The sequence below is a fragment of the Pteronotus mesoamericanus genome, unplaced genomic scaffold, assembly GCF_021234165.1.
Source record: "Pteronotus mesoamericanus isolate MK-2021 breed Mesoamerican mustached bat unplaced genomic scaffold, CSHL_Meso_final contig_24, whole genome shotgun sequence".
Lineage (NCBI taxonomy): Eukaryota > Metazoa > Chordata > Mammalia > Chiroptera > Mormoopidae > Pteronotus > Pteronotus mesoamericanus.
The window spans coordinates 24162540-24184075 of record NW_026555100.1 but is presented as its reverse complement, the minus strand read 5'-3'; the positions used below and the strand labels follow the sequence as shown (position 1 = coordinate 24184075).

Below are 21536 nucleotides of genomic sequence, written 5' to 3'. Positions count from 1 at the left end.
TTTGGGTAGTGAACAAGAAAAAACAAATCTCAAACCTGCACCTTGGAGCTTATAGACTAATGGAAATCATAGGGTAAACTTGATGAATGAGTAAAATACATGTACACAATATGGTGATCAGGCAGGGTTCTGGCAAAAAATAGAGCAGAGAAGCGGATGGGAGTGTGAGTATGAGTGTGTGTGGGGGGGGGTTCTGTGTGTGTGTGTGTGTGTGTGTGTGTGTGTGTGTGTGTCCGTTTTTTAACTCTGTAATTAAAAGTAAGGAAGCCAGGGAAGGCCTCAATGAAAGGTAGCATTGAAGTAAGGACATGAAGGAGGGGAGGGAATGAACCTGCTCTATCTGGCAAGAGGACACTAAGTACCAAGGTCCAGATGCAAATCCAATCAGCCTTACCCGAGACAGCACGGTTCATAAATCCAGGAGCGCTGGTTCAAACCCAGACCAGTCATAGTCAAAGCCCGAGCTCTCTCCGCTACCCTGCGTAACTCAAAAGAACATTTTTGTTCATCTTAGTAAGCTTTGTAGCTCCCATCAGAATATGTTATACATGGTGAGCACAGATGATTTAACTGTGTCTGCTCTCAGGCAAAGCAATAAATTGATAGATAGACAGATGGATAAGCTTTCTCTGCTCAGCTCATGCAACCTCACAATTATAACCTCCTTTCTCACATCTCTTTAAGAAGGTTAAGAAATAACTTTCAGGGAACTACCCTTTCCATCTTTTTTCTTTTTCACTTTTATTATTTTGTTTTTAAAAAATGCCTTTGTTCTTGTTTTATTTGTGAGATTTCAAAAGAATACACTCCTAATCCCGTAGAAACTGACACAGGTGGTAGCTTAGAAGGGAGAGTGTTTGACAGTGACAGGTGAGACCGTTTTTTCTCTGTTCTACTAAGAGACACTGCTTTTGCTATTGTTGTGTGGAGCCTGTGAAAGGTGCTTCATGAGGCTCATGATGCACAGCGTCATTTTTAAGTCTGAATAATGAAACATTAAATGAGTGGTGGATGGAGCGAAGGTCCCATAAGGACTGCGAGCCCAGAGTCTTGCTTGTGGGAAGCTGCCTTGTGCTGAGCACCACACCGCTCTCCCATCCCGTCCAGGAGGGAGAGTGAATGAGTCCTGGGCACCGCCATGATCTGAGTCCGCAGGTGCTGCTTTTCTTCCATGGTCAGAATGGAGAAATAATGTTAAACATTCTTTTTGGATAAAATATCTGTCAACAAATGCGCTTTTTTACGGTAGTGGTGACTTTGATATTCACTGTTATTAAGTAGCCCTGACACATTCTTAGATTTCTGACCAAAGTGATTTGCTGTTTGGTTTTTCTAGTCAGACTCACTGAATTTCAATGTCAGGAAGACCCTAGTTTAATATAACTACTGTAGTGTTCTATCCATTCCAGAACCAGTTTGTGAGGATGACTGAAAAGTTTCTTTGCACGGACCATTCATTCATTTTTTTTGTAAGAAAGAATTAAATATATTTCAGTATATAAAGAGAATGAGATTATACTGAATTGATTCAGGTGACATTCAAGGGAAATCCTGTTTTTCCCAAGATGTTTGCATATTTTGAGTGAATTTTAAGCACTATTATTTGAAATAAATAAGCATTTGATAATCATTTAGTTCTTTGGCCTGTGTGGTAGTGCTGTCGAAAAGCGGTGCTCGTCTCCTTTTATTCATAGCCTTTATTTTGGTAGTGCAACATTTTCCACATTTATAGTTTCTGGTTCTTCAAACTGACGCTTTTCATGGGCTGTCCTGGCCTCTCTACCTCATTCCTTTCACCTCCAGCTCCCTGTGCCCCCTGGACTAGCATTAGCATCTCTGTGCTTCCACTCAGTACACATTGAGCACCTACTACTATACATGGCAGGCATTGTTCTAGGTACTGGGGTCCAGCATTAAGCCAGGCAAAGCCTGCTTCTCATTTATTGGCTGGGGGAAAACAGACCAAGAACAGACAAACATGTCAGGTAGTGATGAGTTTTAGGAAGAAAAATAAAGCAGGGACAGGGTACGAACTGATGGTGAGAATGGCACCTTTGATATGGTATTTGGGTGGTGACTGAGAGAACAAGCCTCAGTTTAAAGATACCTGAGGGAAGTGTGTTTCAGGCAGAAGAAACTGCAGTTGCAAAAACCCTTAGCTGGGATGGTGTGAACAACAGCAGAGGGGCCAGTATGGCTGGAGCGGAGTGAACAACGGAGAGTTGAAAGATGGGGAGTTCAGAACGGTAGTCCGGGGCCGTATCACACAGCGTCTCTGTAGGATATAAGGAAATTCCAAATTTTGCTCTGAGTGAAATGAAAAGACACATGAGGTCTTTAGCAGAAAAGTGATGTGATCTGACTTATGCTTTAAGTCCCTGGTTGCTATGTGAAGAATACACTACAGGGGAGCACGAATGGGAGCATGGAGACCAGTTAGGAGGCTATTGCCAAAGTCTAGGCCAAGGTTACAAGCGTGGGTGGGGAGGGGAGGAGCAGGGCAGGGATGGGACGTGGTGGGAATCTGGATATATTTCTAAAGACAAGCTGACAGAATTTGGGTATGGGTGACATGTTGATTTGAGAGAGAGAGCGGCATTCAGGATTTCTTCAAAGATTCTGACCTGAGCTGCTGATAAATTAGTTACCATTTACCAGGATGGGGGGAAAGCACAGGAAGAAGATGTGGGGATGATGGAGAGTCAAGTCTTTGCTAGCTAAAATAATACCTGTTAGAGATCTAAGTTGGAATAGCTATACAATCCTCATAAACAAGAATTTTTTGAATTCTTTAGTTTTTAAAAGTGCAAAGGAGTCCTAAGACCAAAACATTTGAGAACTGCTGGCCTAGAGAGTGAATGATATAAGAGGGAAGAGACCTGAGAATTGAGCAGAATCTTTGGGCACTTGCAGAGATGAGGAAGGAAGAGCCCACCTAGGAGAGTGGGAGGGACTAGGGAAGGAGGGCAGTCAAGAGTATTGCGTTCTGGGGGCCATGTAAAGGAGGTGTTGCAAGAGGTAAACAGTATCACATGCTGATAGGTCATATTAAATGAGAACTGAGAACTGACCATAGGCTTTAGCAAATACTGAGATCACTTGTGATTCTGAAATGGATAGTTTCAGTGGAGTAGGGGATACAGGTAGGCTCTAATCAATAGTAGCTCAGTTGGTTAGAGCATTGTTCTGTTACACCAACGTTGCGGGTGCAGTCCCCAGTCAGGGCACATACAAGAATCAACCAATGAATGCATTTCTCTCTCTCTCCCCCTTCCCCTCTCTCTAAAAATCAATAATAATAATAATAATAAAGTAGGCTCAGGAAAGAATAAAAGATGAGTGAAATGGGCAGGGGTGGGAGGGTAGGGGTGTGGAGGGGGATTTGTATCACAGTTAGGTTCCTGAAAGTGAGAATTGACCCAGCCTATCTCTTCATTTTGAGGCATAGCTTGAGTAGGATCATCAGCTTTACCTTGCATAGGACAGTCAGACCAGCTGTGAGGTTGGAATGGAGGATATGCGTGAGCAGTTCAAGACATAGTTGCCTTATCCCTTTCGCTATGGGTGGGATAATCTTCTTTAAAAAGGTATATGTGCTATTTTTCTTTGAGCTAAGAAACATTAGTTTTTTGCAGTCTGTTACTAAGTTTTTCTTTCTTAAATTTGTGTCCTCCAAAAGGAATAACTGAATTTACTATATTTACCTCTTACATATTACTCATAAATATTAAATATTATTGTTTTAGAGGGATAAGAAGTCATATGTTTTCCCCAAGTGAGGTTTTTAGCAGTCTATATTCTAGAACATTTATTTAACATTAAGGTAATTATTTATGGATATCTTTTCTACCAGACTAGAATGTTTCAACAGTAGGGTGTAAAATTTTCATTTTCATTTCCCTAGTGACTATCATTTTACCTGGAATACAGCAGGAATTTAATATATATTTTAGAGTAAGATGTTAGAACATTTGGATTTATGTTTTATAATTTATTTTTCAGTCCTTTCCCCATTGTGTTGTTAAAAAATAACCTTTAAATTATTAATGGCACAAATAAACTTAGATAAAACCTAAAGAACAGATTGATTTAAATTCATCTTGGTTAGAACAATATTGCAAGAATTTCATAGGAAGCAGAGAATAGTTATTTTTCCTTTGCTCTTATTGGGTGTATATTTCAAAAATGGTATGACTCAACTAAACACCCAAACCTGTTTTTGCTCTAGAACTGTTTTGTAAGGTAATGGGAAGAGAAATAGTGTTGAACTGTGGGAGACTATAGTTTCTTCATAACTAATTCAAATAAATTTTTATGAACTCTTAATTTTAGTATAATTTATATACAATGCAACATACAAATTTTAATTGAACAGTTAAGTGAACCAACATCTCCCTTAAGATACAGAACATTTTTATCACCCAGAAAATTCTGTTGAGTTTTTTTCAGTCAGTTGTCCCATCCCAGGGGTAAACATAATGTGATTTCTATTGACAGAGATTAGTTTTGTCTCCTCTAGAATTTTATTTTTATTTATATATATATACACACACATTTATACACACACACACACAGACACACACACACACACACAGTGTATTTGTATGTCTGGCTTCTTTTGTTCCACTTAAAAGTATATTTGAGATTTGTGCTTGTTAACATGTATTGGTAGGTTATTCCTTTATATTGTTGACTAGTATTTCATTATATGAATTTATCTATTTACCTATTGATAGACATTTGGGTGGGTTACAGTTTTGGCTATTATGAATATAACTACTGTGAACATTGTTGTACAGGTCTCTTTGTGGAATATGTTTTCATTTCTTTTGGATATACACTTAGAAGTGTATCATGGATAAGTGTATGTTTTGTTTTATAAAAAAATTATCAAACATTTTCCTAAAGGGTTTAGGAAACCTTTTATAGTTATACATGCCCATCAGCAATGTATGACATGCACCAATATGCTCCAAACCTTTGCCAACAATTTCAATTGTTAGTCGTTCCAATATCAACATTCTAGTGGATGTAATGTGGCATCTTGTGGCTTCCTGTGATTTTCTTGGTGATAATGATATCAAATTTTTCTTCATGTATGTACTTATTGGCCCTTCTTGTGTTTTCTTTTTAAGTATCCAGTCAAATCTTTTGCTGTTTTAAAAATTGGGTTGTGTGACTTTTTATTCTTGATATGCTCTTTAATTCTTGAGTTACAGTAGTTCTTTATGTATTCTAGGTAGAAGTACTTTGTCAGATATATGAGGATGTATTATGAATATTTTGGAGTTGGTACTTGCTTTTTTGTTTTCTTAACTATGTCTTTAAAAAGCAAAAGTTTAAATTTTTGGATGCAATCCAATTTATCATTTTTTTCTTTTATTCATATACTTTGCCTGCTTTATGGTCACAAAGACATTGTCCTATGTTTACCTGCTTTATAGTTTTATCTCTTATGGTTAGTTCTTTGTGAGGTCAGGATTTATACTTCTGTCCATATAGATATTCATTTGTTCCTGCCCAATTTATTGAAAAGACTATCCTTATACCCACTGAATTATTTTGACACCTTGGTCAGAAAACATTAGTTAACCATATATATGTAAGTCTATTTATACCCTTGGTTTGGCTTTATTGTTCTATTCATGTGTCCTTATACCAATATTGTATTTTGTTGATGATTTTTGCATATAAGTTTTCTAAGTGATATAGGTGTAGTGTTCTTCTCTTTGTCTGGTTTTTGTATTGAGTTCATATTGGTGTACCTTGTTCCACCTGTTTATCTACCTGTGTCTTTGCATTTAAAAATGCATCTGTTGTAGGTAGTGTATGGTTGGGTATTGCTTTTTTATGTATTCTGAGTCCCTGCCTTTTAATTGCAATGCTCAATCAATTTACTATGATTATTGATATGGTTAGTTTTAGATCTACCATTTTATTGTTTTCAAAATGTCACAGCCTTTAAACTCTTTTAAATCCTGCACCTTTTATTCTCCTTTTTGTTTAATTGAATATATTTTAGTATTACAATTTAACTTCTCTCTTAAGTTTTCAACTATACCTCTTTGACCTCTTTGCATTATTGTTTTTGCAGTTTCTCTGCAGTATTCATCCTTCATAGAAAATCTTGTTTGAATTAATATTTTATTATATTGTATAAAAATATGAAACCTACAATAAGGTTTCAGTTCCCAATCCCCAACCATTGCACTGTTGTCTTCATGTGTTTAAACCCATGTTACAGTACAAACTATACAATGCAGTAGTGTAATTTTAACATAGCATATTTCAAGTATATATAAAATATGTGTCTATGTACATACAATACTTAATATAGCATATTTAATAACTGTATCTTGAAGAAACTAAGGGAAAGGGTGTTTCATACTTACGTACACATTTGCTATTTCCAACATTCTTCATTCCTTACTGTAAGTTAAAATTTACATCTGATACTAGTCCTTGTCAGCTTGAAGAGCTTTCTCTAGCATTCATTGCAGTGTAGGTCTATTGGCCACAGATTCAGTTTTCATTTCTATGAAGATTCTTTATTTTTGAGAGATATTTTTGGCATGTATAGAATTCTAGGTTGACATTTTTTTTCCCTTTCAGCACGTCAAAGATGTTGTTTATTGTCTCCTGGCCTTCTGTTTTTGATCATTTGTCTGCCATCATTCTTTTCTTTAAATTTATTTTTCCATTGTTGTTCAAGTATAGTTGGCTCCATTTCCCACTACTACTTTCCCCTGCCCTGCCCCACCGCCACCTCCCACCCTCAATCCTTCCCCACTTTGGCTTTGTCCATGGGTCCTTTCTACATGTTCCTTGATGACCTTTCCCTTCTTTTCCCGTTACCACCTTTCCTCCTCCCCTGTGGTTACTGTCAGTTTGTTCTTTATTTCAATGCCACTGGTTATAGTTTGCTTGCTTGTTTGTTTTGTTGATTAGGTTCCATGTATAGGGGAGATCGTATGGTATTTGTCTTTCACCCCCTGGCTTATTTCACTTAGCATAATGCTCTCTAGTTCCATCCATGCTGTTGCAAAGAGTAGTAGCTCTTTCTTTCTTTCACCCGTGTAGTATTCCATTGTGTGAATGTACCATAGTGTCTTGATCCACTCATTTACTGATGGGTTCTTAGGTTGCTTCCACCACTTGGATATTGTAAATTGTGCTACTATGAACATTGTAGTACATATGGTTTTGGGAATTGGTGTTTTTGGATTCTTAGGGTATAATCCCAGCAGTGCAATTGCTGGGTCATAAAACAGTTCCATTTTTAGCTTTTTGAGGAAATTCCAAACTGTTTTCCACAGTGCCTGCGCCAGTCTGCATTCCTACCAACAGTGTACTAGGGTTCCCTCTTGCCTACAACCTCACCAGCACTTGTTTGTTGATTTGTTTGTGATGGCCATTCTGACTGGTGAGAAGTGGTACCTCACTATGGTTTTAATTTGCATCTCTCTGATGGCTAGTGATGCTGAGCACCCTTTCATATGTCTCTGGGGTCTCTGTCCTGCGTAGAGAAGTGTCTTTTCAGGTCCTTTGCCCATGTTTTAATTGGATTATTTATCTTCCTAGAGTGGAGTCGTGTGAGTTCTTTATATATTTTGGAGATCAAATCCTTGTCCAAGGCATCATTGGCAAATATATTTTCCCATATGGTTGGTTCCCATATCATTTTGCTGATGTTTTCTTTAGCCGTGCAGAGTCTTCTTATTTGGATGAAGTCCCATTTGTTTATTCTTTCCTTTATGTCCTTTGCTCTAGGGGACATATTGGTGAAAATATTGCTGCATGGAATATTTGAGAGTTTCCTGCCTCTGTTCTCCTCTAGGGCTTTTATGGTGTAGAGACTTATATTTAAGCCTTTTATGCATTTTGAGTTTCTTTTTTTGTATGGTGTAAGTTGGTGGTCGAATTTCATTTTTTTGCATGTAGCTGTCCAGCCCTCCCAACACCATTTGTTGAAGAGGCTATTTTTACTCCATTTTTTGCTCCTGTCCCCTTTGTCAAATACTAATTGACCATAAGATTGTCTGTTCCTATGCTAGTACCATACTGTTTTGTAATATAGTTTGATGTCAGGTATTGCAATCCCTCTTACTTTGTTCTTCTTTCTCAGAACTGCTGCAGCGGTTGTTTATGGTCCCATATAAATTTTGTAAATGTTTGTTCTATATCTGTGAAATACATCATTGGTATTTTAATAGGGATTGCATTGAATCTATAAATTGTTTTGGGTAGTATGGACATTTTGATGATGTTAATTCTTCCAGTCCGTGAACACGGTATATGTTTCCATTTATTTGTGTCTTCCTTCATATCTTTCTTCAGTGTTGTGTAGTTTTCTGAGTACAGGCCTTTTACCTCTTTGGTTGTTTATTCCTAGGTACTTTATTTTTCTTGTTGCTGTAGCAAATGGGATTTTTTTCCTGATTTCTGATTCTGATATTCATTGTTGGTATACAAAAATGCCTTCAATTTCTGAATATTGACTTTGTATCCTACTGTTTTACCAAATTCACTTACTAGGTCAAATAGTTTTTCGGTGGAGTCTATAGGGTTTTCAATGTACACTTATCATGTCATCTACAAACAATGACAATTTTACTAACTCCTTTTCAATTTGGATGCCTTTTATTTCTTTTTCTTGTCTGATCGCTGTGGCTGGGACTTCCAGTACTATGTTGAATAGAAGTGGTGAAAGCAGATATCCTTGTCTTATTGCTGATCATAGTGGGTAAATTTTAATTTTTGCCCATTGAGTATGATGTTGGCTATAGGTTTTTCATATATGGCCTTTATTATGTGGAGGCATGCCCCCTTTATCCCATTTTGCTGAGTGTCCATGAGTTTGAATGTTTTTGAGTTTTTTCCTTGAGCTTGGTTTCTAGTTTCAAGTCCTTGTGGTCTGAGAAAATGCTTGTTGTGATTTCTATTTTCTTGAATTTGTTGAGGCTTGTTTTGTGTCCTATCATGTGGTCTATCTTTGAAAATATTCCATGTGCATTTGAGGAGAATGTGTATTTTGCCTCTTTGGGATGAAAGTTTGTATATGTGTCAGTTAAGTCCATTTGATCCAATGCGTTGTTCAGTTCCACAATATCCTTGTTGATATTTTGTTTGGAAGATCTATCCATTGTTGGCAATGAGGTGTTAAAATCCCCTACTATCAGTGTGTTGCTGTCTATATCTTTCTTGAAGGTCCTCTAAGATTTTCCTTATATATTTGGTGCTCCTCTGTGGGGTGCATATATGTTTACAAAGATTATATCTTCCTAATGGATTACTCCCTTAAGTATTACGTAGTTTCCTTCTTTGTCTCTTTTTATGGCCTTTGTTTTGAAATCTATTTTGTTGATAGTAAATATTGCTACCCAGACTTTTTTTTCCTGTCCATTTGCTTGGAATATTTTTTTCCATTCCTTTACTTTCAGTCTGTGTAGGTCTTTTCTTCTGAGGTGGGTCTCTTGTAGGCAGCATGTGAGTGGGTCATGTTTTCTTATCCACTCAATTACCCTATGTCTTTTAATTGGAGCATTTAATCCATTTACATTTAAAGTTATTATTGATAGGTACTTGTTCATTTTTTCCCTTTGTACTTCTCTCACTCTTTTTCTTCATCTCCTTAAAGCAGTCCCTTTAGTATATCTTGCAATGCTTGTTTGGTGAAGGTGTATTCTTTTAGCCCTCTTTTGTCTAAGAAAATCCTTATTTCACCTTCCATTTTAACTGAGAGCTTTGCTGGGTAGTCTTGGTTGCAGGACTTTGCTTTTCATTACTTGGAATATTTCTTGCCATTCCCTTCTGGCTTGTAGTGTTTCTCTTGAGAAGTCAGTTGCTAGCCTTATCGGGGCTCCCTTGTATGTTACTACATGTTTCTCCCTTGCTGCCTTTAGGATTCTCTCTTTGTCTTTGATATTTACCATTTTAATTAGGATGTGTCTTTGAGTGGGCCCCTTTGGGTTCCTCTTAGTTGGGATCCTCTGTGCTTCCTGGACTTGTGTGACCTTTTTCTCTCTTCAAATTAGGGAAGTTTTCCATCATTACTTTTTCAAACAGGTTCTCTATCCCTTCCTCCTCCTCTTCTCCTTCTGGTATCCCTATTATATGCGTATTACTACATTTCATGTTGTCCTGCATTTCCCATAACCCCTCTTTGTTCTTTTGGTGTCTTTTTTCACTTTCTTGCTCTTTCTGGGAGCTTTTTTCTACCTTATCCTCCAACTTGCCAATTCAGTCCTCTGCTTCATTCAGCCTGCTTTTGATTCCTTCTCCTGTGTTCTTCAATTCAGAAATGGTATTCTTCATTTCCTCTTGCCTCTTGTTGACAGTTTTTATGTTTTTTATGTCCCTTTTCATGCTGATATAGGGTGCAGTAAGTTTCCTGTAGTTTCTGGTAATTCTCACTGAGCTCACTGGGCTCATTGAACTTCCTTATAATTGTTGTTTTGAACTCAATATCTGATAGTTTACTTGCCTCTATTTCATTTAGTTCTCTCTGTGGGGATTCCTCCTTTCTCTTTGATTGTGGGGTGTTTCTTTGCCCTTCCATTATTTGTGAGACTCTTCTTTTTTGCTTCTCCTTAAATTGATCTGTTTGGACTTCCTGACTTTGTGGAATGAACTTCTGTGGTAGGAGACCTGTGAGATTCAGTGGTGCAATCTCCTTGATCTCCTGAACTCGATGCTCTTGGGATGCCTTTTATGCCATTTTTGTTGGCTCTCTGGAAGTTATTGGGTTTTGATTGTTGTTTGGTAGTTCTTTGGTAAGTCCTTCCCTGCAGCTGGTTGGCTGAGGGTCACTCTGCCCACCACGTCTTGAGTGTTGTTGTGCAAGTACTGCCAGAAGAAAACCACAAAGCCCAGAAAACATACCCACATCTGCAAAAATAACTTCCTTCTGAAATCCCACCATCAGTACTAAATGAACCAGTATCAATAAGGCTGTGAAGAGATTAAGGCTATTTTAAGAAAGGAGAGAAATAAACGATAGTATAAAATCTAATGACAATATGCACAAACTTGGTAGTCAAGAAATGAACGTTAAAAAGCTATGTGGTAAAGAATATATCGCCAATCATGGAGAAGACCACAGTAGATTTTGTCTGGGTAGCCTCAAGTATTTACCACTGTGTTTTCTCCTTGGATCAGCCTCTGGTGATGTCAGATGTTGACCCAGTCTGACCTTAGGCAGTTTGTTCGAGACTTCCAGGGATCTACTGTCTGTGGCTGTCTCCTTCAGTTGTTAATCTACTCACCTTGCACTCAGTAGTCAGGCTTAAGTACCATAGGGTGGGGCAGATTCCTTCCTTGGGTCATGGCTATTGTTTCCCCTCAGGCTGCTAAGGCTGGGAGGGGAGTCGGCTGCCTGAGCTGGATCCTGCTGCCACCATATGGGGGATGACTCAGCACCAGGATCCTGGTGGCTACTCTTTCAGTTCTCTTCCTAAGGTCTCCACCCCCAGTCTCTCCTTAGGGGTCTCTAGCTCACTCTGCCCCACCTTTGCCGGAACCCAGGATAAGTGGCTGTAACTAAAAATTTATGCCTTGGCCCTTTAAACAGTTCTTTGCATCTCCAGCTGCCTGTCTGTGGTAGAGAGCAACCCTGCTGCTTTTCACAGCTGGCTGTTATCTATGTACCTTTTGGATTCTGGTGCTCTGGGCTGTGGATATCGTCTTATGGTTAGACCCCACTCTTCTCTGGGGGATCCAATTTGCCGCTTAAATATCTCTCTAGTGCTGCCACCCATGGGCTCCTAGCCAGCCTTCTCAAGTCTCCACTGCACTCCCTACTAGTTGTGCTAAAGCTGATTCTTCTGTCTGTCCAAGGTTATAAGGCTTCTCTCTCACTATTGTTCAGTTCTTTGTTCCTGGTGATTTCTCCACAATTTAGTTCTAATTCCAGATTGGTCCTGGGAGGAGATCAGCGTGACTTCCATTCACTCGTCTGGCACCTTCCATTATACCCTATCATTTTTATTATTGTTCTTACATGCGTAATAAATATATCTTTTCTCCTCTGGCTACTTCTAAGATTATTTTTGTTATTATCTTATCTTTGGTTGTCATGGTTAGGGTAAATTTTCTGTGGTTAACTGAGTTTCCTGCTTTCATGTATTGCTGTTTTTGCTCAGTTTTGAAAATCTCTGGGCTGTGCTTCTTTACGTATATCATTCTGCCCCATTCTTTCTACTTTCCTTTAACATGTAAATTAGATCACTTGATTCTTCCCAGAGGTCATTGAGGCTCTTTTTAAAACATTGTTTTTTCTCTCTTTGCTTCAGCCTGGATTCTTTATATTAACATGTCTTAAAGTTCACTGGTCCTTTTCACTATCATGTGCAATCTGATACTAATCTGATCTGTTTTTTATTTATTTCGTATGGTAGTTTCCAGTTCTAAAATCCAATTTTCACAGTTTCTCTAATTCTCCTTAAATATACTATTTCTTTGCCCATTATATGTAGTTTTCTCTGTAGTTTCATTAATGCACTAGACATTTATATTTTAAAGTTCTGGTCTTTTAATTCCAAGTTCTGGGTTGTTTGTAGATGTTTCTGTGGATTGATTTATTTTTGACTATGGAGTTACATTTCCCATTTGCCTCACATATCTGATTTTTTTTTTTTATCGTAACCCAAGGACATTTCTTCATTGCGTTTAGAGAGAAAGGAAAGGGGAGACACAGTGAGAGAGAAAGAGACAGAGACAGAGAGAGAAAGATTGATGTAAGAAAGAGACATTGATGGTTGCCTTCTCACACGGACCCCGAGGAAATCAAATCTGCAACCTGGGTGTGTACCCTGACCAGGAATTAAGACGACAGCCTTTCAGTCCACGGGACAACACTCCAGCTAACTGAGCCACACTGGCCAGGCCTGTCTCTGAATTTTTAACTGTATGCTGGAAATTGAAGATACTACAGTGTAAAGACTTGGGATTTTTTTATATTGAAACGAACAACAAAAATAATGGCAAATCAGCTTGAATAGTTTGTAGGCTCATTTTTATGCTTTGTTATTTCCATTTTGTCTATATTTGCCAGGAAATATTCTCTAGTCAGGATAAGTGGTCTTTATTTATTAAGCCATGGTGCTTATGTGGATTCAAAGGCAAGTCTGAAAAAAGTGAACTAACAAGCAAAACAGACTCAAAAATGGAGAACAGATGACAGCTAGTGGGGGAGGAAGCTTAGGGGGTGGAGGGATTGAGCAAAAAGGACTCATGGACATGGACAACAGGGTGGTGAATGCTGGGGGAAAGGAGGTCTAAGGACTAAATGATAATGGAAAAAGATATAATAAAGATTAAATTTTTTTAAAAAACGGTAAGTGTGAGGCCTTTACCACATCCCTGAAACCTGTCACACCTTGAGCTTTAAACCCCTCTGTGATGGGCAGCTGTTGAAATCTGGCAGCTTTCTAAAAATGTTGTCCCCTCCCTTCCTCCAGATCCTTGGCGTCTTGTAGTTTGGGGTTTTGCCAACAAATACAGTTTATTTGCAAATTTGGAACTTTGCCCTCCATGACTTCCTCATTTAGGGGATTGTCTTCCTTATTTTTCAACTACCGGGGCAGAAGTATTTTACTGACCAGTAAGACTGTAGTTTGCTGTGTGAGTTCCATCTGCCATGGCAGTGACTTGGTTGTGCTCTCAGGGATAAGCTGTATAAATGTAACTTAGCATCCAATTGTGGTTCCTTTCTTTTAAGGGCTGTAGATCATCCACTTTCGGCCTGCTTTTGGGTGCTTTTTAGTGCCTGCAAAGTTAATTTTTATATTTGTGCACAGCTTATAATTGTTATTGCATGGAGAATAACACTGTCATCATAAAGACAATCTCTTAAAGAATTTGCCTTTGGTGATTTACTTATCTTGCAAAGAGGTGACATCTTATTTTCATTTGGAGTTTAAAAATATCTTCAAGTCTTGTGTAATAGATTAAACTATTGTTATTGACAAATTGAGTGTTATTTACAAGACAATACTTATGAAAATAGTATTTGTGAAAAGAAATGTAAATATCAAATTACACTCTAAAATTGGAAATTTGATAATCTCTCTGATTTAGGCATAGACTGATGTTAGATAACCACATAAATTGAAGTTTAACCTACTTTGCTGTATGTATTTAAAGACTGCAGTGTAAATTGGAAATAAATTTCAAGTAACCACTTCAGCATTCCTAATGTCTGGTGGCTAATTTCTGACATATATAAATAATCTTTAAGAGAGGAGACCTTACTTTTCAAGTTTTCTATCTGCCCCTAATGAACTTGGGTCACTAAAATTGGCTAAGTAAGTTAATGCAGTTCTCAGAGTCCAAGACCAGAGAAAAATTAGGTCAACTTAAAATATATCATGCTCTAGGAAAAGTAAAAATGTAGTTAGAAACAGAAATTACCACCCTCAGCATTGGTACGATTTAGTCTGCTGACGCTCACCATGGCAAAATGGATCATCATTATGCTATTGGTAGGAATGGGGGAACAGTTAAGAAGGTCAGAAACATTTTTGTGTACTCTGTCAACAAAGCTATGTTAAATAATAACAGCGTTGCTCTGTTCCACATTTTCCTGGTATGTAATGTTTCTTTTAAACACCTTTGAACTATTGCCTAATCAACAAGAGATTTTTGTTTGAAATAAGTATTTTAAAAAAATCTCTTTACACAAATATGTGGTCATAGTATAAAAAGAATATACTGACAAAAAGGAAGAAAATGAAATTAACCCAAAACCTTCTCACATGTGCATCCACTTTGGGAGGCATATATTCTCTTAGTTATTTTTTTGTTTTAGTGTATGAAAATGGAGCATACTATATAGCATTTTATAATATGCTTTTTTACTTATTTATTTCAGACAGTTCTATACATGTATGAATGTTTGTGCTTTTATATATGCTGTGTGTATTTATTTAAACAAAAGGAAGTTGTGCAAGTATTTGTTTTAAATATAGCCAGCTAAATATCTTTGAATAATCTGGAGCCTAAGATAATGAAAATGTTATCATTAACTGAAACCACTTTTGCTTTTTTTTTTTTTTTAACTGATGCGTGTGAGAGAAACTACTTTGTAGCTTCTACTTTAACAAACTTAGGGATGGGTGGTGTGCTCTTATTGTGTTTGCATGTAGGGCAATTTGCTTGCTGGCACCTGGACATAATCTTCTCTCTTCAGCTTTATCGCATCATACATGGTATAGGTTGGAAAAGCCCCAAAGTTGCTTTGCAAAATCGTGCCTCACTAGTTATCACCAACTATGTATTTAGTCACCCAGTGGAGAGAGTCATTTGAAAAACCATTTAATCAAACTTGTACCTTGGCATTGAGCAGGGCGGCTCTCCAAAGTCTGTAGTCTAGCCAGGAAGCAGATGTTGGGCTAGGGAGGAATTATAGGTATCTTGAGAATAATGAAGAAGTTCATGTCATATGAGTTTATGGCAGGTGTCTTTACCTCATCTGGGGTGTTTCAGAAAAGTTTCTTGGAGCAAAGATGGTTAAATTGACACCTGAATGAGGAGTAAAGTTTAGTTAGGAATATGAGACAGGAAAAATAAGAAGGGAGTTTTCCAGGGGGAGGAACTGTCAGAGGTGGAAGCCTGGATTCATTCAGCTGCCTCTGTTCATGACAGTTTTCTTACTTTTGGAACGTTGGGGTGATTTTTTTCCTATAATCATCCATGTAACAGTTCTGTGAGTCATAATCAACACAGATTGTTTCTTTGAATGTTAATAACTTTGGATAGACTAAGACTGAACAAATGCATCACTCAGTTTCTTAAAAGGCTGCGCCGAGCGCCCGTGCGCCCCCCGACACCATCCCTCCCCATCCCCCCTGCCCCAACCACTACTACAGACTATGTGCTATGGAAGAGACACCCTCTGGGTACTTGCTGCCAGCTGAATGGTTACATTGTCCCTCGATTTTTTTATGGTGGCTGTAGCATCTTTTTCTTTGCTTCTTTGGTGTCTCATAGGTTTCCTGTGGAGGCCAGGTGACTGTCTCGGCCAGGGGTTAGCAAACTGCAGCTGGAAGGCCAAATGTGGCCTGAGACCTGTTTTTATAAATACAGTTTTATTGGCACACGGTCATGCTCATTTATTTGTGTATTACCCGTGGCTGCTTTTGCACGATAACGGCAGAATTGAGTAGTTACAAAAGATACCATACGCCCTACACAGCCTAAGATACTATTTGGTCCTTTACAGGAGACATTTGCTAACCACTAGCTTAGGCATAATCCATAACCAGATGCCTCCCATAATTTCTTTATTTTGCTTGGTGTTTCTTCTCATATTTTCCACAGCCATCTGTTTGTCATCTCTGTTGTCTGACTTGTCTTTCCTCTCCCCACTCCTTTTTTCCTTTTAACCAGTTATCCCAGACTGTGCTGGTGAATAAGTGGGGCTGACACATCACGTGACATCACATCACACTGCATCACTGTCGGTCTTTGTGGCTTCTCTCCTCTTCAGTTTTGATCGCTGCATATTCTTTATAGGATGCTTTTCCTATCACTCTCACTTCCCAGTGTCCTAGAGGAGGAAAAGCACGAACTTTGGTTCCACTAGAACAGCTGAGTTTAGAGTCAAGCCCTGCCACTGAGAAAGTCAACTTAGGTATGTCACTATCCTTCTCTGAACCTCAGGTTCTTTTTCTAGAAAGAGGTATAATGCAATAGCCGCCTACCTTTGTTAGGATTGTTGTAAGGACCAAGGCATGCAAATACCAGCCTATCTGTCATTTGCTTTTTTTATTTTTCAATTGAGTCCACAGACAGGGAAAGGAAACGAGAAAAAGAGAGAAATATCAATGTGAAATAGAAACAGTGAACCGTTGTCTCTTGCGTGTGCCCTGACTGGGGACTGAACCCATGATATTTCAGTTTGCGGGACAACATCCAACCAACTGAGCCACACCCGCTGGGGCTGTCATTTACTCTTGTGTGTAAATCTGATGGTGCCAGGTGACTGACTCCCTTCACTTAAATGTATTGGTGAAAAAGTTAACTTTACTTTTAAATTTATTGTGAGATAAATGTGTTTTTAAAAACTTTTTGAAATTTTTGCTCAGGTAACACTAAGGAGACTATTGTCACTAATACAGCTTGAATAGGAAAGCATGAAGCTTAAATTATGTGCATTAAAATACCCCTACAGCACAAAATCAATTTTACTGAATGAGAGTCCTTTTAAATGCATTTTTACAACCTGAAACTGTATTTTTCAGAGCAAATGAAAGACCAAATGATAAGCCTAGGAATTAGACATTTTATTCCTGGATCACTCTTCCAGGAAGGCCCAAGCCTTCCTCCCCCTTCCCCTCCTCCCTGAGAAGGACACGTGACTGCATCAGGGACTCCTCCCTCACTTCCCTTCTGTATTAGTCATCTGGAGCTACAGAACAACATCACTACAAACTCAGCAGCTTAATCGGTGCACAATCTGCCTCAGTTTCTGTGGCTCAAAGTCTAGTCCTGATTTAGCTAGGTACTTGATGAGGCTGCAGTCAAATGTCAACTACGCTGCTCTCTTATCTGAGGCTCTACTTGGGAAGGATTTGCTTCTGAGCTCATGTGATTGTTGGCAGCTTCTTGTGGGCTCCCTGGCTGAGTGCCTCAGTTTCTTGTTGACTGTCACCTGGAGGTGGCCCTCCCATGACTCATACTATAGGCAGCTCACCATGAGGCACCTGGCTTCTTCAAGGCTAGCAGAGGACAGGATCTTACAGCAGCAGCATAGACATTACAATGCTATGTGATGCAACCACGTGGATTCCACCATTTCTACCTTGTTCTGTTGGTTACAAGCCAATCACAGGTGCTCCCCCTCCCCATACATTCACATTCAAGAAGGAGGGGATTCCATAGTCATGGACAATGGCCGGGGGGATTCCATAGTCATGGACAATGAGAGGGGGATCCTGGTAGCCATTCTACAGTTGGCCACATTTGAGGCTGGCCAGGAACATGGCTTCCTTTTATCTTTACCCTCTGTTCTGTGCATCTTCCTACTTAACTAGGAGCATGTTTTCCATCCCTCTGTCTTCTTCCCTCCTCCTGACCTGCAGAGAATTCAACAATCCCAGGTGGCTTTTCCTCCTCCCTTTGGCTATAGAAATGCAAGAAAAAGGTAGCAGAAACTCTTGGTAAGCAGCTCTCATGCTATAGGGCCCTCCCTTGCCAGCTGAAATTTTGAGTGTGTAACACCTTTCCTAGTAGATGTTTCTGAGTCATAATGTGGCTTATATCATATAAAGGACCTGAGTGGGATCTCCTCAGCTTTTGTGTCTTCTGGTCACTGTTGTCTTTAAGCAAGTGCTAAATTCCAAAACTAGTTCACTTTCATGGTGCATCCCTTTAGGATCTCTTGCTATGCCTGTTTTTAGAGTCATTAGCGGTTTTGGTTCTTTTGCTCTTTGGCCCCAATAACGGCCCTTTTGTATTATTTCCCTCCTCTCGTCAGTCATTCTTGGGTATTTCTTGCCTTTCTCTGGCCTGCTCTGGCCTTCATCAGTCTGCAGTTACTGCTCTCTCTCCTTGCTGAGAAGGCAGTGTCATTTTGTGGTTAAGAACAAGGACTAAAGCCAGGCTGCCAGAGTTTGAATCGCAGCTCTGATCTTTATTAGCTGAGAAATCGCGAGCAAGGGATTCAGTTTTGCATCTGTATGGCTGGTATTAACATTTTTTAATTTTTCCACTGGCCAAAAAGCTGCTGCCACTATCACTCTCACTCCCAAGATATAGGTGCCATTTATGTTTTATTCCTAAATGAAACTCAACCCCAATCCATTTGCTGGTCATCACCTGGTACGTTTTGCCTCCTCAGGATGAGGACGGTATTCTTAGAGTAGCAACAACATTTAATGAGCACTTCCTGCTTGCCATGACCCTTATTGAATTGTTTGCAGGCATCATTTTTTTAAAACCATATAGCAACATTAAGTTGTAGTACTGCTATTACTTCCGTTCTATAGAAGAAGAAACGGAGGCTTAGAGAAATTAAACAACATGCTCGAGGTCTTCAGAGCAGACTGGGGAATGCGGTTCTGTGCGATTGCAGAACACATGCTTTTAATGACCATAGGGCACTGTCTCCCATAGACGCAGCCCCAAAACCTCTTATTGAGCTAACTCCTTAGGAGGAAAGAGCCTAAGAATCCAAAATAATCATGTCTTATGGGTGCAAAAGTTTTTATCCACTTCTGCAGCCTTAGTACAAATGCCATTCTCTGGCCTCTTGGTTCTGAAATGCTCTTGCTTGTGATGCCCACCAGTCTCCTTCCGCCATTGGGGAAGCAGGATTGGCCTTGCCCGAGAGGAGAATTCCATACATTCAAAAAAGGAATGTATCTTTTTGGCCAAGTATTGGTGTGCCTTATGGAATCTCAACACTGTATAGGAAGCGTGATTAAGAAATATTGGGCTTTTCATAAACCCCGCCAGGTCTTATATTGTATGTTCAGAAAATTCTCTTTACATGCACCAGCTAACTTATTTGCTTTCATTCTGGTGATACTGCCTTCACACTGTATTCTTTTAAATGAACTTCATCTCAACCACCTTCTAACCCTTTCCCCACCTCCAGTACTTTAACGCAGTGACTTTGGCCAAATGGTTAGTTCATTAAAGTCTTGTTGAAGTCACTTGTAACTCCTTTGTGTAACTGGAGTTGTGGCAAATTACCTCTTTGAGGATAAATTTGATTCCTTGAATGTATTAAAATACTTTCCACTCTAGAACATAAAGTGGTGGTGTTCAGAAATCAGGAGTGACTAAACTGTGATGAGACAGATTTTTCTGTGGGCAATAATTGTACACTGGTTTTGAAGGGAAAGGAAAGTACTCCACTCATTCTGAGCAGTCAGCATCAATGGAATGGGTCCTAAAGGCGATGAGTTATAAGGGGTCAATGAACACTTTTTTAAATAGAAAGTTCTGCGTAAATGTTGCTATTGCCTTACCTGTGTGTCTCCCCCCGCCCCCGGCAAACAGCTCGCAAATCCACACTATTGGTGAGACTGCAGTGTGAAGCTAGCCTGGGTAGTAGGGTGCCTGCCATTCTCAGTGCGGCTTTTGTTTCCCACAGACATCTGCTGAGTACTTGGCATTACGGTGTAGACCAGAAGAATTAGCACTGATGGAAACGATTCATTCCTTCTTTCAAATATTTATCATAAAAAGCCTTAGTACTGATACGAAGGGTGCTAACAAATATATAGCTAGAGCTTTCTGTTGGTACATTAGTAAAGGCTTTCGACTAAGATGGAGATTTTTATTTAACACTCCAGAGCAAAATAGAAAAGTTGTATATTGTTGTCAAAAGTATGATTTGAGTATCTCTCCAAAATGTTCACATGGGGAAAGGGTCTGAATTTAATGGACTGTATACCATAATTGCAATGGTTACCATGAACTTTATCATACTTAGAGTAGTAAACATAGTAACTACAATTATATTTTGGAGACACAGTCTATGATGGGCACTGTAATACATCATCTCTAATCTAAATAACTACTCTCCAAGGTATTTTATAGACTTGGAAACTGAGGCTTAGGAAGATTAAATTGCCTAGCAAAGACCACACTGCAGTTAAATAGCAGAGGTAGAGTTCAAGCCTGTTTATTTTAAACCTGTAAGAAAGCTTTCTACATTTCCCATCATTTTAAAAGGCATCTAAAAGATGCCAAGTGGCCAAGTGGCATCTAAAGCTCTAGCTAGCCAGTGAGCATGTTCCTTGACTCCCCAGTCCTTCCCTGCTATTTTTATTGATATCGGCAAGTTCTTTCTTTGTTACTAGGAAACTCTCTGGATTTATGTGGTGTTTGCTTCATTCTCACCCTTTTGTATGTCACACACCTGAACACATACATACACCCTAATGGTTTGGATACCTTGAGGTTTCTGTCTATTCTATAATTGAACTGACACCGTCGCTCATGGCACATCCGTGTACGAGCCTTTTTATAATTATTATTAATCTCTCGGAATGACTTAACACTGAGGCTTCAGGCGAGGACAGTTGGTAGGTCCCTATTTTATGTGTTGTCTACTTGAAACCAAATGTTCTTCATGTAAAATGAGTGTTAGTTGCATTCTGACTGGTAGAAGTTGAGTTCATTTGGTGCTCTTCTGTGAAGGGAAAGAAAGCAGAACTTCCTGTCCCTAGGTTGTACACCCCATAATGTTATGAAATTAGAAAACAAAAAGTAAGATATTCTGAATGACTTCCTCTTGGAAAAAGGAAGGCACTGTGCTGTGCTTCCATTCCAAGGAAGGAATGGGCATATTCCATTATTTCACGAATTATAGGAATCTCCAGTGTTTAAATTGGACATACGGACAAATAGCAAGTCTGATCACTGAGCATGGGGTGTTCCTGGGGCCGGGATAATGTCCCTGTCAGACCAAAACACGCTTGACTTGGGCAGATTATCATTTTCATTGTATTTAATCCTTACAACCATAAAGTATAGTGGGAGGCCTTTGATCCTTTTTCAGAAATGAAGAAATTGAGGCTGGGAAA

General features: G+C 39.0%; 1 protein-coding gene across 5 annotated transcripts in view; it reads left to right on the top strand.

The window, feature by feature from the left end:
- The window catches only part of SGMS1 (sphingomyelin synthase 1), a 283425-nt gene that overhangs the window by 158437 nt on the left and 103452 nt on the right, over positions 1 to 21536 (top strand). The window lies entirely within an intron of this gene.